The sequence below is a fragment of the Bacillus rossius genome, chromosome 1 (assembly GCF_032445375.1).
Source record: "Bacillus rossius redtenbacheri isolate Brsri chromosome 1, Brsri_v3, whole genome shotgun sequence".
Classification (NCBI taxonomy): Eukaryota; Metazoa; Arthropoda; class Insecta; order Phasmatodea; family Bacillidae; genus Bacillus; species Bacillus rossius.
Genome location: NC_086330.1, coordinates 116,783,292 through 116,801,995, shown reverse-complemented (window position 1 = coordinate 116,801,995; position 18,704 = coordinate 116,783,292). Strand labels below are relative to the sequence as shown.

The 18,704-nt window shown below is 42.5% G+C and overlaps 1 protein-coding gene and 1 long non-coding RNA gene across 2 annotated transcripts in view; both read right to left on the bottom strand.

Moving 5' to 3' along the window:
* LOC134542923 (sphingosine kinase 1-like) overlaps positions 1-18,704 on the bottom strand; it is a 134,142-nt gene that overhangs the window by 34,618 nt on the left and 80,820 nt on the right. The window lies entirely within an intron of this gene.
* On the bottom strand, positions 13,901-16,628 carry LOC134542930 (uncharacterized). The gene is made up of 2 exons (XR_010076867.1): positions 16,139-16,628; positions 13,901-14,534 (listed from the first exon to the last, which is right to left on the bottom strand). It is a non-coding gene; the product is annotated as an uncharacterized LOC134542930 (long non-coding RNA).

Sequence of the window (18,704 nt, the reverse complement as noted above, 5' to 3'; positions counted from 1 at the left end):
CATTTTCGTCTCGTTGATATAGCACCGCGCCCACCCCCTCGGCGCTCGCATCCGTCTGCACGTACAGCGTCCTCTCGGGGTTTATCCGTGACAGAGTGTGGCATCGGAGAAAAGCCGCCTTCAAGCTGTCCAGCGCCTGCTGTGCAGCCGGTGTCCATTGGTAGCGCTGTCGTGGTGACAACAGATCTGTCAGAGGAGCAGTGAGCGTGGAGAACTGCGGGATATAGTTCCGCAGCCAGTTGGCGAGGCCCAAGAGCTTCTGCAACTGCTTGCGGGTTCTAGGGGGTTCAGCTTCTGCAATTTTCGCCAGGTGCATCGGGTGCGGACGATTACCCTCAGCATCCACCACATGCCCCAAAAACTCCACCTCTCTCCGTCCAATGTGACACTTCTGTGTGGCACAGGTCAAGTGGTGCATCTGGAGCCGCTCCAGGACCAGGGACAGGTGCTGCACATGGTCCTCCCAGGTCTTGGAGTACACAATCACATCGTCGAGGTAGGCTGTCACGAACTGGCCAATGTACCCTTCCAGTACGCGGGCCATCATAGCTTGAAATGTGGCCGGCGCGCACTTGAGCCCGAAGGGCATGGCACAGAACTGAAATCGTCTACCATTGGGCACCGTGAACGCAGTCTTTTCTCTGTCACCTGAGTGTATTGGCACCTGCCAATACCCCGAACGTAAGTCAAGGGTCGTGAACAATCGTGCATTGCCCAGGCCTGCCAAGGCCTCGTCCACACTGATCTGCGGTGGTGGAGAACTAATGGTGACACTATTCAGGGGACTTAAGTCCACACAGAAGCGCATGGTCCCATCCTTCTTGGCAGCTAGGACGATGCGTTAGTTGTATGCGCTGTTGGAGGGTTCAATGACACCATCTCGCAAGATTTCGTGCACTTGCTCACGTATCACCCGTTGCTCGCGGAAACCATATCCCCTGGGGGCCTCATACACTGGTTGGTCGTGCATAGTGGGGATTCGGTGTTCTGTCACCGTTGTGCGCCTGAGTGGGTCGGCAGTGGCGAAGATGCTCTGCCTTTCCCTTATGAGCCGCCTGAATGCATCCTGATACTCTGGGGGTACATCATTGTCCACATCTTCTAACTTCGTGGGCTCTCTCGGGGGAGGTGGTGCTCTACCTAGTGCATACACTGCCAGGCGGTCATGTTTGCCAACATTCACTAGCCCAGAGGCCGGCGCTATCACTGTGTCATGCTCTACCAACCAAGGTTGTCCCAGCACTAGGTCCTCCCTGAGTCCCTCTACTACAACTGCTGCCGTCTGGGTAACCAGCTCCCTCACACTCACCGTTATGATGGCGTCCCCGATGGCTGTCCCGACTCCGGTGCTCGTGGCCAGACGCAGTGCACAGCGTCTCGGTGTGACGTCCGCTGGCGGCACCAAGTGTTGGGCCACGAACACGTGGCTCGCACCTGTATCTACGAGAGCAGCTGTCGGTCTCCCGTTCAGAGTGACGGGTACCCGCATCAGCCGGTCGTCTGGGGTGGTGAGCTGTCCCAGTGTTATGCGTGTCTCGGCCGTGGCTTCGGGAAGGAGGTTAGGTGGTGTGGGGGGCAGAACTGTTGGTCCTACACCCCCTGCTGCCCGTTTCCCGCCAGTTGTTGTTGTTGTTGTTTTTGTTGTTGTCTTGGGCAGTCCTGGTGCCAATGGAACGTGTCCTGCGGGCATCCAAGACGACACTGGGGTGGTCGGCCTCCGTCCCGCCGATTCCCCGCGTTCCGCCACTCTGGTGCGGTGGTCTGTCGTCTGCCACTCGGTGGGCCTTCGATTGCCCGTGCTACCATCTGCCGTGGACGTTCGAGCTGCATGTCTCCCTCTGGGAGAGCGGGCGCTCTGTACTCGTGTCTGGGCTCTCGTCCGGGAGTGGTCATAGTTGTCCGTCGCCCCAGAAGGCGCTGCAGGTTGCCCTCCGTGGCTACAGCCTGTCGCACATATTCTTCAACAGACCCGTTGCAATACGGCCTGAGGAAGGGTTGTAATTCTTCCCGCACTAACGCGGTCACGTCCGGCAACGCTTGCTCCGGCGCTTCCCCTGGGGCTATGCGACGATATAGCTGCAACTTGCCCGCCAGGAATCTCTCCACCGATTCCGTGTCTCTCTGCGCCTCGCCGTAGAAACGGGCCTTGCAGCTCAAGACTGCCTGGCGGTCATTAAATCGCTGCATGAGACGCGTGGCGAACTCCCGCCACTGCATATCGTATCGCCCCCATAGAGTCCACCACTCACGAGCTCGACCACGCAACTGTTCGCTTGTGCGCTGGGTCCACTCCTCTACCGGCACACTGCACTGTAACATGCGCCTCTCACACCACCGCACAAACTCCCGTGGGTCTTCGTGCACGAGCCCGCTAAACTCTGGCAGCACTATACGCCCAGCCCCTGTGGCAACCCGCACAGCGTACGCGACTGGCGGCGCTGCCGAGTTCGTAGGTGTGTCCCAGTCAATTAGGTTCGGCGACGGTGGATTCTGGTTCGGTAACATCGACCCGACGCGGTTGCCCGAGCAGCCTCTACACTCGTCACATCCCCCTTTTTCCCGGTACACGGCACTCGCTGTGTTCGGGGCTACCCTATGCATCTGCTCTGATGATGTATCCCTGTCCCATAACAACACACCCTCAGCAGTTTCTGTCTTCACCTCACTGCGCCTCAGTGGCGCGCACGTACACGTGTTCCGACACTGCCACTCTCCTGTCACAAGGTCCATGCCTTTCGGTAGCTGACACGTCGCGCACGTAACTGTCAACCCGCGCGGCAGCATTGTTTACAAACACGGGGCCCACGTGGCCGCTCCGTCTGCGCAGCCTGCCCGCGCAGGCTATCACCGCGCCCGCCCGAACACCGCCGGCGCGCCCCGAAGATCACCGATGGCAGAACGGCGAAAGGGTGAAAAAGGAGGGGGTACCATGGTGCGTTATCCCGTTGGAGGGGGGTGGTGGTGAATCGACGGGAAATATAATCCGGTTGCGGGACGGGAGACGGCGATGCGTTATCAGCTGAACCGTGAAACTGATAGGTGTTGGAAACGTGGGAAAGGAATGGTTGCGTCCTCGCGTTGATGAGATCAGAAGTACTGTCTAGGTGAATAAGTGAATCCATCCATTGTCCCAGGTGGATTTTCACGCTGTCTGATCACTCACTGTACACTCTTTTCCCGCACTGCACGCGCTCTCCTGTGGACTTGCAGTTCGCCCCACGTTGGGCGCCAAATGTCGCGTACCCGCCTCCGTAGAATGCGTGGAGACGTGGCGGACGTCGCTCGGCCGTTTTCTAGTGTTGCCCGGCGCCAGCTCTCTCGCGTAGAGCAGCCTCCTGCGGGGAGGCAGGGGTGGACCGTCTGGCCCGTGTAGCTGCCGAGGGACGTCGCGCGCTGGAGAAATGTGCGGTGCAGGCTAGTTGTGTTAGTCCACGTGTTTTGGCCCGCGGACACGCCAGATACAAAACAACACTCACGCACACGGTAAAGACAACGATAAAAGAGATTATACACACTATAGAACAGAATCCAAAAGCGATAATAGCGGCGAGTTTATGGAGCGTCTCGCGGCCGCGTCTAGCCTCGAAGGTGGCTCGCACGGGACTGGAGACCAGGACGCCGGTGCACTGCTCTCGCGCGCACGGAGCGGAAGTGACGTCATTCCCAAAGCCGCGGCGCGCTGCGGACAGGGCTGTGATCCGGGCTTTAACCCAGAGGCACGGAGGTACGACGTCAAATGAAAATGGATAGGCCTAACGTGCTGGACAGTCTAGGACATTGGACACATTTCCATTTTCGGTGGTATCGCAAAATTGAAAATACTATTTGAGCTATGTAATTTCATTCTGAATAATAAATTTCACGGCAGCAAAAAAAACTCGGTAATGTATAGTAATTTTCCCACAAAAGCCACTGAAAATGGACGGTGCACAAATATCACTAAAGTAAATTGGCTCTTGTCGTTTAAGGCATTTTGTTTAGATGTCTGCCTGACTATCGAAACTATTCAATTTTTCCTGAAAAAGGTCACTGAAGATAGATATTGTGCTTGCTAATTTTATATTAATGGGAAGAATGGAAAACAATAGGACATGGAAACATACAGGGACAGTTTAGGGAGAATAAACATGGCATGTAGGTATGACATACCGGTACCTCAAAAGTTTAATTTTTTTTTCAGTAAGAAATTCCATAAATCTGTTCGAAGATCTCTCCTACTTTTACATTTTACCAGTGTTTTCTGATGATTTTCATCCACACTGACTTCTATTGGCTTTTTCATTCCTGCCATAACCATGTTTAAACATACAAGGGTCTGTACTGTACTATATGAACTTCCCTGAGTGTTCAATATTTTTTTATGCTTTAATAATTGTTTAAATATTTTTGAAAAAATCCAACACAGACTAAAAAGGGTGACATTTTGTTCTCCTTCCCTTTCCCCCCTCATAACTGGGAAAACACTTTCGCAGAGTTCAGGATGGGTGTCTGCCTTTTAGCAGTAGTCCTCACTCTTCACTGTGAAAAAGACAAACCAAACTGCGAAGTCGCAAGATCAAGGACAGGAAGACACAGGAAGCTCTCAACCACTTGACTTCAGCCTTGAGTCTTGCAGGGGACTGAGGGCGAACCACCACCCCTCTTGACTCGTCACACTAGAGTGATAACACTTTAGCGAGTCCTCTGTGACCGTGGTCGCTAACACATCAGATACGTGGCCACAAGAGCCATTACACACTGTCAACTGATTGCCGGCGACACTGTCTCTCGGCGACTAAAACATAGGCAACTAGGCTGGGAGACCAAGCCGAGCGACTGAATAGTCTGAATAGTGAATAGCCAAGCACTGAACAGTGTTTTTTTTTTTTTTACAATCGTGCAGAAAGGACATCAAAGAGATTTGCATTAATAGCATTGCTAATTTTAAAGAGAAAAAGAAAAAATAAAGCTAAAAAACAATTTTGGGTGCATCTAATGCAGCAAAAATGGAGAATAAAAGGAATTTTCAATTTATTTTATGAAGTAACCACTTAGCTCATACTCATACTCACTATAATTTTGCCACATTGTGTGGGAGTACATATTATGTGGAGTATAGGCATTAAAATAATCAATTATTCTAATTATTTGAATTTTAGCGGCTGGTTTTCTGTGCTCTGGAATTTTTCTGAAAGACGTTAAAAGAGACAGCAGGAACATCCTATACTCACAGCATTCCAGAGCATCCTCTCTATCTTTGCACACATCAAAACATTTGTTTAAAGTGTCCAATAATTAATTCTCTTGAGCAATCGCATCTGGTGTTTTTTTTTTCTTTCTTTTATATTGGCTCTCATGTATGGCCCTATAGGTGCCTGTTGTGTTTCCTCAATGCTACTCTCAGGGTTCAAATTACCAGCGGTATTTCTCAAAAACAGCTGATTGTAATAAATATAAGGTGTTTTATGAGACATAGCAGATCCACTTTAAGTAGTTTTAAGTCTTTATTTTTCTCTAGCAAAACATCCCCTTATGTTTTCCACTTCTTTTGAAGTGTTTGCCCTGTAACTAAACAAATAGGTAAGAAATATAATTCATTATTATCTTTTTTTTTTGCAGATATATTGGATGTGGCTGCAAATATATAGATCTACATTACTCGTGTTGACTTGAGATTTATTCTGTTGCTGAAATAATAAGAGAAGTTTGTCATGTTATATGAATTATACAGTAAGATATATGTTTAACACAACCAACAAGAGAACATTGGCTAAAAATTGCACTTGACTATGATTCACAGGCCAATTTTCCAAATTGCATAGGTGCAATTGTTGGTAAACACATAAGAACTATAAAACCATATAACAGTGGATCAATGTGTCATAATTACAAACACTTCTTTTCTATCATTTTACTCACCATTTCTGACTTACTAAAGTTCACATACATAGATGTTGGTTCGTATGGAAAGAATAACGATTCTAATATATTTCAAAATTCAACATTTTATCAAAAGCTACTGAATAACGATTTACAAATCCTGGAACCCAAACCTATTTCATCACAAAATTCTACACCAGTATTTTTTGTTATTGTTGGTGACAAAGCATTTGGACAATCTGATAAAGTTATGCGACAGTTTGGTAAATCAAATTTAACAACAAAGAAAAAGACTTTTAATTATAGACTTTCTCCTGCTCGACGATATATTGAATGTTCATTCGGTATATTGGCAAATAAATGGCAGATTTTTCACAGACCTAGTAATGTCAATTTGTATCTAGTCATCAGTATCATTAAAACATGTTGTGTTCTTCACAACTATGTTCGAGACAGAGATTAATACAAATTTTTAAGATACCCTACCCATTCCTGGCTTAGAAGAAGTGCCACATGGTATCCAAAGGGCTACACGACACAGTATATCTTATAGAGATGCATTTGTTGATTATTTTATGACTGAGGGTCAATTACATCGACAAATGAACATAATTCATTAAAAAAAACTCACGTGATACACTTATGCCTATGGGGTTATATATAATAATGAAAATATACATAATAGTTTATCGCATGAGGCAGCGTCTACAGGGATGGAATGGGACTGACTCATAGGAGCCGGCTGCTCTATCGTGGGACAGACGACAGGCCTGTCGTTCCGGCCAGCCTAAAGCAGGACGAGCACTTGCTCGGCTCGGCTCGGCTCGGCTCGGCTCGGCTCGGACCAGTAGGCAGTCATGAGGAACTTGGGAAAGAAATATAATCTTGATTTTCAGGGCTTACAAAATAAAATAAAAAGCTTACTCTCATACTTTTCGAAAGAACACCAAAAAGTTATTACCTAATAAAAAAAGACGGGTTCTGGGGCTGATGAAAGTTACGAATCACCATGGTTTCATTTTTCCGCTAAACCATAGGTACTCAACAAAGTGTCAAAGTTGGCTTCTGACATCCTTGAGAAATTTCTGAACAGGCCATGATCCAGACGTACGTCCTACAAAATATTGTAACCCCGTTTCTTCAAAAACTCCTTCATCCATATTGAGTGTTGCCTGTGGTTTTTCTTCTTTTTCTCACTATTAATTACTAAATAAGCTGCACTTATCACAAGTGAACTCTCGTCCGCAACATCCATCGTGAGTGTTGAACGAAACTGACGCACCAATTTGGACTGGTATAGCTTGCGTCAGAGGCATGCTTTAGACGCATGCAGTTGGAGGAAAGTTGAAAAGATAGAGGAAGATGAAAGCGCATAAGTGTGGACATAGCTATATATGAACCCATACTTCAAATACAAGGCCGCGCACTTGATCGGAACGGTTTAGCTCGTCTCGGCATTTTGCTATCAGCAAGGGCTTACTTTTCGAGCAACTAGTTCCGAAGGTCCGATCAGTCCACAAGGCGACATTGCTGTGACACTGTTGCTAACATAAACAAAAATCATGAGTTACAGATACACTACAGTACAAAGTTACGTTGCGGCATTTCTTCCTCTGTAATTCGTTATCGCTGCCACGGAACGCTTCCTCGCAGTGATGCAAAATATAGATTATATACATGTTTCTGCTGTCATAGGCATTGCGCTGTTACTCGGCAGTTGTGTGTAAGTGAAGGACTAGAACGTTGGCCTGATCAGTTCCGAGACGGCCGGTGCCAAGCGTACTGCTTATGCGTGAAATGTGTTGGAGCAATGACAGAACGAATTAGTAAAGAGAAACGGGAGTATCCAGAGAAAACACACAGGCCACGGCAACGTCCGCCACGTTTCTCATTTGTGAAAAATCCTGGTTCGCCCCCGCCGGGAATCGGACACCGGTCACCTTGGTGGGAGTCGAGTGTTTTAACCACACAGCCACCGCAATCTTAACATAAGTATACTCTCCTAACTAAAATCTAACAATAATAAAATTCGTGCGCCCGAGGAACTAATTCCCCCACCCTACTACCCACTCTCTGGAGTCGCGCTTGCGAGGCAAAGATGTCCATTGTTCAATCCTAAACATCAGAACGACTCGTTTAATTAGTTCAATTGCTCAATTGAACTGCACAAAATACACACGACTTTTTAAAATGTTATTGGCTGCCTAAATTTCACCGGGGTTTGAACGCATGTCAAGCGACATATTGTAAGAAAAATGATGTGCGCAGGTTAATTTATTAATATTTCATCAATTTGTTGATGTAGTGACGGACGGACGAAAGTAACCGAAAACGAAATTAATGTTTTCTGTAGATGGATGTAAGGCCTACCTTACACCATGTAGGGTAACTTGTGTAAATCTGCTACACTGCATCGGCCACATGTTAAATGGTTGAAAGAAACTACGCTGACGAGCACCGGCTCTGTTTTCAAATGAGATGGACTGCACTACAATCTTGGAGGTCTGGTCTTGTATTGCCGTACAGTGTACCCAATTTTATTCTGAACAAAGCGCCGGCAACGAGGACTATAAGCAATCACACACTGACACGATATATGGACCACCCGGACGGCAAGGTCAAGCACAAGTACATTCGCTCGTCAATTTTACAGTTAACTGTTTCCGAGAATTTTTATTTTTATGTCGCCGATTAATAAACCAGCATTTTCCGATGCCGGGTAGCATTCAGTACTCTTTACACCGCAGTAGGGTAACAAGCCAACTTTTCTTCCTGAAGCATGGGGTTGAAAATAACGATAAGTGGACTCAAAACACACCCAAGTCACGCCACGCTCTAAGATCCACAAATGAACTAATCTGCGAAAGCGATGTATGAAATTAGGCAGCGTCCAAGAAGTTGCAGCGCGCGATAATCAAAATAGCTGATAAACACGCGCACCTAGTCACTTGTTATCTGCGACGTAGATAAGCGTAACGCCAACTACCACCTGTCCTGAGTGGGGCACGTCTAATGCTGGCTGTAGCGTCCACAGGTACAAGATACAACACATTGAAGTTATGAAAGAGCTTCCATTCGGCAGTTCGCAGCAGAAACTCGGGTAATCACACACAGGTTCACCGCAACTTATGATTTATAAAAACAAAAGAAAGCAGTTCACACCACTAGTCACTTTGAAAACAAAAAAAGTGATAATTACTTTGGCAAATTATACTTCAATTTATAATTAATACAAACATAAACAGATTACCAAAATTCAAAAATATAATACAGTAAAACAAGTTCTATCAGAACACCCTTCCTAATCTCTGAAGGAATTATTTTTCAACCTAATAGAAGATGGAAAAATTGCATTGTGGTTAAAATTACTTTTTTTTACTAAGTAATTATTACAACTGTTTTATAGCATACTTTATACGACCAAGATTTAATTTATCCCATTATTATGCACAATGTTTCATTAATATGTTTTGTTTTGCATTGTATATTAATAAGAGAAAACAGTTTTTCCTCCTACAACTGTATGTTTAATTTATTTATTATTGTATGTAAATAATTATGTACTATATTCCGGAACAATCACCTCCCTGTGGTATTCAGAGAACAAAATATAAAAAAGTGACCGAGTCTTTCAGTACTCGCCTCGGTAACGAGAAAATTCAAAATTCTCATATTGTTAATAAACTTATAATACGAAACTTGAAAACGAATTTTGACGTAGACATTTTAAAAATAATACCGAGCGTGATAAATATACAAAGAGTATTTATTTTTTGGAAAAACGGTAAAAAGTCTAGCCTTTTTTAAAACCTAATCATGATTATGTTGAACAAGGTAGTACTATTGATTTCTCAGGGCTGGCCGAACAACAGGAGTACCGAACCCGTCGCATGTAAATGCCTCAACGCTGAACCTATGACATTTCCCTACTATACCGGAATTATCATCGCCTGCGTTTTTGAGGGTGAAATTTTAGTATGCACCAGAAATGAAATGAATAAGCGCGCATTACCCACAGGAAATTTAACAGACTGAAAGTCCAATGCATGCAGGAACCGCTATATATAGCCACGAGCCGAAGTATTCAAGATGGTAGACCCACGTTTACAACATGCACCCATATATATTAATTTTCGCGAACATCGAGGGATGTACTACGCCATTGGTATGCCAAAGTTAACTTTATGATGGTGAAACTATCCTGGAATACATTCTGTAAACTTGAATAGACATAACAAGATATAATTGTAACTTTAAAAATAACTATAATTTTTAGCTATAAATATTGTTGGAAGAAACGTGGCGTCAAAGATAGTTAACATTTTGTTGGTTCTCTAAAGCATTACGAACCCGGTGCTATTTTTTATTATTTTTTTTTCAAACTAAGAGTTACAGTTCAATTGATGCATTAAAACACAATTAACATTAAAAAAAATTTAAAACACATTTTATAATACCTACTAAGTATATGTATGTATATTTGATTTTACTTAAAAGGCTGTCTACTAATACTTCCTACAAACAAACCTTAACCTTATTGAGTTATTTCAAAATTTAAAATTTAACAGTAAAAATTACATCATGAAATACTTTTATTCAACACTGCGTAAATTGAATAGGCTAAATATTTCTTGTATCTCTACAGCATGACGAACGCTGTGCTCTCTCTACATTTCAATGTTAAGTAAGGATTGTCAAAATTGTAATACAAATTTTTTAGAGTTTTCATTATATTAATGAACATAAATTATAACAAGTTTTAAAGGATAGTTATACTATTATAAAGTTTTATTTTTTAATACCGTACCTATGCGCAGTGTCAATCCTGCGATGTTCACAAACTATTTCTACGGATGAACCACGCGGGTCCGCAATTTTTTCGAGATTTTTTCAGACTTCCACAGAGGGCAGCACCGTGTTTACACGTCTCCGTTCCAATATACTTCCGGTTTACATTCACGAAATTACTCCTACCAAATGCCGTAACCGTCAATATGATGAATAACTAGGTAGGCCCTTTTCAGAGACGCGAAGGAATGTGACAGCAAGGCAATAGAACAGTATTGTAAATAAAGTCTAAATAAGGAGTTGAAGTACCAAAGCTATTAAAAATAAACACTATTGGTATAGTTTCACTTAACTTTCGAGTAAAATAATAGAAAGTAATAAATCAGTTAGAAATATGATCAAAGAACAAAAAACAAACAATTGTTTGAGTGTTTTTAATAATATTCTTTCACGTCCTTTAATGAAGTAAGCTGAGAATGAACCCACTGTTGAACACAGGATGCTGTGAAGGCATCGTCGCCGGGGACTGTCGGCGCACAGGAGCGCCGAGCAAGCGCGGGCAGCGGTAGCCACGGTGAAGCCACCATGAGGCGGACACAAATAAAGATCACATCTACCACTTACACAGAGCACGGAAATGTGACAAATGACAACCAATCAGACTGAACGCGATACATATTCACATATATAATAAAAATAGCAATGGCAGAACAATGGTTCATCGGACAAACTACGTGTGTGGAGAAAGAAGAACCAAAAGCTGCTGTTTAGATGGACCTGCAGTCAACAGTAAAATATGGAGGCGGAAGTAGTGCCACCTAACACCTGCAACTATGGATAAGAAGACGACGTATCTGTATCTTAATGTATTAAAGCATAACATGAAGCCTAGCGTTCAGAAGCTGGGCATCGGTGGCGAATATTACTTTCAGCAAACCTGAGCATGCCACTGGGGTCGCCCAGGGATGGCTGGTATACAATACATACACCTCATGTTATGCAAGCACTAACACAGTCGCCAGACTTATACCCCAGTGGCCACTTATGGTTTAATAAAACAGATACTGAAAGTGGGAAAAGCGAATTGCAAGTAAAGAAACTCTCCAAGAATATTTTGTTGCAGAAGGCTCAGAATTCTCCCAAAAACTTGTGGAATTGATGCTAAGAACACTTAGTGCAGAGATCATTTTAAAGGGGACAGTTTTGGTTATTTTACTGGACGAATACTTTTGCGTCGTTTAATCCTGCCTGTTTGCTTATGTTTTCAGAACTTTTTTATATAAGAGATTTTTCTAGTAAAATGTTTTCCTGAAATGTTAGTAAAACCATATAATGTTAATATTCCCTTCCACTGTTAACTGAGAGTAGAGCTTTTGAGACTAGCTGTAGTTAGCAATGGTCGTACTATCCCTGAAACAACAAATCAAAAGTGCAATATCAAATTCTCAGTGTCCTTCGTTACCTCCCCCCCCCCCCCTCCCAATTTAATATTGTTAAATGATAGCGAGATCGGCAATAACACGTCGCGGCTCAGTGTCAGTGAAGATTGTGCTAGTGAACTAAGGGCACTGAGAATTTGATATTGCACTCTTGATTTGTTCTTGCAGGACTAAAACAGATCATTGTTCCTTATTGCGTATCCATTTGTATTTTAACATCAGTTTGTTAGGTAAAGCTGTATAATCGCCCAAATATATTTGATTTTGATAACACGTATAAAACTTTGAGAAACATTACTTCTGGGCGCAATTGTTCTGCGTAACATATCCTATTTTTAACATAAAACAAAGAAATGTGTTTGTGATTTGAAACTATACCATAGGCAAAATATATTTTATTTTGGAAATACGAATTATAAAACTTTCGTATAAACTCGATACATTATAAGGAACAACTCCCAAAGTGCCTCTCCGAGACACTATGTTTATCCCTACGGGAAGGGAAAACCTATAAGACACGCAAAGTGGTGGGGGAAAAAAAGAAGATAAATAGTGAAATGGATACACCATGCTAGGCATTCGCTGTGAATGGATTTTCGCAGGAAAGGAGCAATTAATGGAAACTGTAGTTCGGTAATTTGCATCTATCATCGTAAACTATACTTGAAAAAAAAAACTGTTAAATCATGTTCTTCCTTTAGTTAATGTTTATTGTTGTATGGCACTATAGACCTCTGCCCTCGTGAAAGAGGTTGAATCCTTAACAATGCGCCCACTTCCCCCTTTTTTTTCGTATTAACTAGTTACGCCCTTGCACACGACACTAATAAAGCGGTGTCGGTATCGTGAGAACACGCGCAAATTGATGTATCCTGTTTTCCTGGTAAAGGATGTGTTGCGATGCGTTGAGCCTCAGCCGACACAGAATAACAGCTTAAATTATTTTTCGACAAAACAGCGCGCGAACAATTGATGTCAGTTTACAACTGCATGTAGGCTAACTCAACAGATGTGAGAGATGGTGATCAGTCTAAACCAATAACATTTTGTCACTTCATTTGAGGCTCGGTCTCGCACGTAGTTTTATTTCATTTTCTTGTCATTACTACATATTAATAAAATTAACTCTAAAAGATTTTTTTTTTTTCATTTGTTGTAGGATCACAAATTTCCAAACCACATATTTACTATTTGTATCTTTCGAAATGTATAAAGGTTTGTCCAGACGATGCGATTTTTCGTGCAACTTGCGCTGTGCGCTATTGCCTCTAGCGCATGAAATATTGCACGATGAAAATGCAAGACGCACATGCGTGAAGACGCAATGCACGCTCCTGTCTACACGCTGCGCTGGACGCAAGGTGTGTAGTTGAAATAATGTCCATCGATAGTGCGGTGGTTGCTGCAGTTTGTGCTGCATATGTAGTAGTGTCTCGTTCAAGAAAAAGAAGATTATGGCAAAAAGAGTTCTTTAAAAGCAGACAAAATAACATGTTGCGAGAGCTTGAATGGGACGGAGAAGTGCTGTTTAGTAACTTTACGCGAATGTCGCGACAGGACTGTTACGTACTGTTAGAAAAAGTGAGACCATTGATCTGCAAGCAAGACACCGTAATGCGAGAAGCGATTCCTGCAGAAACGCGACTTCTTCTGACACTGAGATTTCTCGCCACGGGTGATTCTTACCACAGCCTGAAATATTTGTTTAAAGTGTCAGTGCAGAGCATCAGTGTCATTATACCAGAAACTGTTAAGGTCATCATACATGTTTTGAGGGAGTACATAAAGGTAAGTCATTAAAAAATACAATGAAATACATTAGTTATTTATATATTCATTCGGTGAATGAAACCGAGACAACAATGTAACGATGTTAAATACAATACACTTTATATGAAACGAAAGTAGGGATACAAAATATAAGAATACCGGGATGCATTCAATACATTTATGAACACATTACTCAGGCACAACCACATTGCTACCACTGCTGTTGCCGAAACCATAAACGGCTTCATCATGATTAGGCACACGCAGCTCGATATATTGCTCTGACGATGAAGAACCCGTGGAACTTGTGCTTGGCAGGTAATTTAGTGGTTGGAATGGAGAGACGACTGATTGAACAACATCCTGGGACTCGATCTCAAAGAGAATGTTAGTGATACGGTTGTGAGCAATGTTTTGTAATTGAGTAGATGGTAGGTTCCGTATCTCGTGAGCAACAAAGTCTGCAAAGGAAGCATGCACATCGTTTATTTTCATGTTTGCACACACACTTTTCATGATCTTGAATGCTTCTTCCTCTCTGGTCACCGAACTCTTTCGTTTGTTAATTCTGGAACTCGTAGTGTTGACAACTGCACACGTTCCCTCTATCGGAGATTCGAGATGAGAAGTATGAAGCACATCGTCCTCTGCATGCGTGTCTTGGTTTACTTCAGGAACCTAGCATAAACACAACACATTCATGCGGAAATTTGCTGCTATGTATAATTTTAACTAGTATTACTAACATATAGGCAATATGTATACGTATATAGCATACATATTATACATTTATTTCAGATGCCATCAAGTGAAGAAGAGTGGAATGAAATTGCGAGTACCTTTGAAGCAAAATGGAACCATCCTAACTGCTGTGGTGCTGTTGACGGAAAGCACGTTGTGATACAGTGTCCAGAAGGTAGTGCAACCGACTACTACAACTACAAAGGATGCTATAGTATAGTACTGTTAGGAGTTGTGGATGCAGACTATAACTTTATATATTGCAATGTAGGATGCCAAGGGAAAATTTCAGACGGTGGCGTGTTCAAACATTCGGAATTCGCAAAGAAACTATTCGGCAAAAGAATGAGTTTGCCAAATCCGAGACCTTTACGTGGCAGAAATTTAGACGTCTCTTTCGTACTTGTCGCAGATGATGCATTCCCTTTACATGAACACATAATGAAACCATTTCCGGTGGAACTGGGTAAGGGATTTCCGAACAGAGTGTTTAATTACCGACTGTCTAGGGCACGTCGTACTGTTGAGAATGCTTTCGGTTTGCTGGCATCAGTTTTCAGAATTTTTAGGAAACCAATAGAAATGAAAAATATTTCAAACGTTGCAGACGTTGTACTTTGTTGTGTGTATCTGCATAATTTTCTGCGAAAACAGAAGTCTTCCCGGACGTTGTATGCGCCATGCGGATCCCTGGATAGTGAGGATGCTAGTACCGGCAATGTTATTGATGGTTTGTGGAGGCAAACAGTAGCATCTGATACTGGTATTTTGCCCCTGCAGACTAGGGCACGTAAGCCTTCTGCGAGGGCTCACGACATAAGGATCGAATTTCGCGAATACTTTATGTCAAGAGTGGGTTCTGTTCCTTGGCAACACCAGTATTTGTAATGTGTAATGTGTGATGTGTAATGTTTCAGCAGATCGTCTTGTATTCATGTTTTAATCTATAGTGATATACGTATAAACATTCTTTAAACAAAGAACAGAAATGAGGCTATAAGGTAATGATATATCTGAATTGAATATTAAGGGCTCTGATAACCGCTTTCTGTATTTAATTAGTAATCAAAGATACTTACAGTAGATAAATTCTGGATGTACAATTACTGACGATAATTTTTATCATTCCCGGAGCGAATTATGTGTAACATTTCCTATAAAAATTTTGCGATACAATGATACACGATGTTGCTCGTTTAGTTTTGTGAAATACCAATCGGTAAGTTATATTTACAAATGAAGTATGATTATTGAGTATTTAAATATATTTTGTACGGCAATACGTTTACAGACAGGACAGTACAAGTGGGATACTTTTTGTTTGATAGTTATCTTTAAATTAGATACATTGAGAAATAGTTAATTGCAACTTTGAGTCCCCTATTACAGCTCAGTAGACAAAAGAGTCCTTAACATAGAAACATTCTCACATCATGTGGTAGATGCAATGTAACAGTGTATATTCATGCAGATACATATTTTTCAGCAATCAAAAATATAATACCAGGTATCACAACACAAATACATTACATTATACTTACATTCATCTCATTGTTGTCATCATTGTTGGTGCTGTCATCAATGCTGTCCACAGTCTGAAATGGTACGGCCGTGTCTTTCAAAAACAACAGTGCTTTGTATGCATACCATGACGGCACTTCCTTCACATTCGCTGACATGCCACTTTTTGCACTACGGACTTTATCATGCTCCTTGCTAAAATAACAACGTAAGCTTTTGATCTTATTTTTCACAGCTTTTTCATTTAGTCCATACTTTCGTCCTAGTTCAATGACGGCATCCCTTCGAAGTTGTTTGTTTTTGTATTCTTTTAAGCTAGTGTTCCACAGGAGTTCATGTTTACGGTAGTCTTCTATGAACTGCAATGTGCTTTCCTGGCTATCTGACATTATGTTATACACTATGCACAGTCACAGTATCAATCAACTGAACTCTGACAACTCTCGTCAACCACAAACACATGCAAACTTGTGTAGACAAACACGGCGTAGCGCACGGAAATGGCCGATGATACCCACTGACAACAGGAACACGTGCGCTACCAGACGCGCTACTGATTTCCAGGTAAACGCGCATGCGCTCGACGCACAGGCTGCTTGCGCTTGCCATGCGCTATTGCATGCGCGCAGCGCACAGCGCAAGTTGCACGAAAAATCGCATCGTCTGGACGTGGCTTAAGGCCAACGCAAGTTATCTTAAAGCCACGTACAGACGATGCGATTTTTCGTGCAATTTTCGCTGTGCGCTGAGCGCATGCAATAAATAGCACATGGCAAGCGCAAGCAGCCTGTGCGTCGAGCGCATGCGCGTTTACCTGGAAATCAGTAGCGCGTCTGGTAGCGCACGTGTTCTCGTTGTCAGTGGGTATCATCGGCCATTTCCATGCACTACGACGTGTTTGTCTTTTGTAGTTGACGAGAGTTGTCAGAGTTCAGTTAATTGATACTGTGATTGTGCATAATGAAGAACACATAGGCGTACCCAGGGGGGGGGAAGGAGAGTGTGTTTTGGGGGTTCACCCCCCCCCCCCCCCCAATAAGGCAAGAAAATTATGAACACTCATGTCATTCGAGCTCAATTTATAAACACAGAGCAACGAGAGAAATAGTCACCAAGCAGCCCAATTGGTAAGTAAACGTAAACAATTTGAATTGCAGTGGTTGGTTCATGATAGGTCAGTCTAAAATCTCAAATCGCAGTGATTGGTCTATGGAATAATCATTTCAACTCTACTTTGATTATGTTTTAGATTTGCTTAGTAGAATTGGGCATTGAGTAACAGTAGTGGTTGTGACCTAATTTCATACAAAACTCTATAAAACTATTAAAACGTGGGGGCGGGGGGATGGGACGTTTTTGGTCATTTTGTCAAGTCAGGTACTTTCATTTAAATACTGTACATCTGTACGTATAACACGAAGAAAAAAAATTGATTATCGCAAGGTGCGTAATTTTAAACGACTGTTACAAACATTGAAAAGCTGAAATGTAAATTTCTCGCCTCAGATGAAAGGGGCCTCGTTGAGTGCAACGAGGTGTGAAGTTGTGTTTGAGTCAGTAGCTTAATGGCCTCAACTCAATGTGTAGGTGTTTTTTAAACGAATATTGTAATATAACAATATAATTTTATATATATAATATACTAGCTGCCGACCCAGCCTCACACGGTTATACTAATGGGGAAAAAATGAGACTAAATATTCCATTTACAGTAATAATAAATTAAATAAAATGCAATTAATTTCGACAAAAATTTATTACAATGCTTTGTAATGTACCGGAGAGAAAACGAGTAACACCGATGGTTTCCCGATTCTCGAGCACGCAACGTACACCTGATGTACCCGTACTTCGCTACGGCAGTCTACAGGCAGAACACTTGCGCCGCTCATTATACATGCCCCTCCTTGTGGGCACGCCACTGCCTCACCTCGAATGGGGGAAAAAAAAAAAAAAAAAAAAACTGTTGCCCGTGCTTAACCACCCTTGGAAGTTGATTTTCCGAAAACGTCATCCTGCATAACATGAGGAACATTACTGTCAAGTTCAAGTCTGTAGGATATAAAATTGAAAGAAAAAAAAGGGGCAATTTTTGATATTTAAAGTCCCCGGAAAATTTCAACGGTATTGAGGACTGCACTAACAGTGAATTAGTTGTTGCCATTGAGACGAATGAAGTATCAACAAAGCAACTTTCCGTTGCCATGGTGATTTTCTACCAAAAACTGGAATTTTGATATTTTACACCCCCAAAACTCCCTTTGGGAGCTGATTTTCGGAAAATCATATCTTAGTGAGCGTCTACATACATCACAAAATAAATAACTATGCTAATTTTCAATCGGTTGAAAGATTTCAAGTCAATCGTAATGAGTCAGTCAGTGGTATTTCGTACAAATATATTTTTAAATTTAAAAATTTTACATAAAATAATAATTAAATCTATACAGAAATATTCCTCGAATTGAAAAAAAAAATCGATCTAAGCGATGCCCGTTGCCATGAAGACGCAGAAGGCATAAACAATGCAAAATCCCGTTGTCATGGAGATGGAGTACCAACTGTTGCCAGTGCTTAACCACCCTT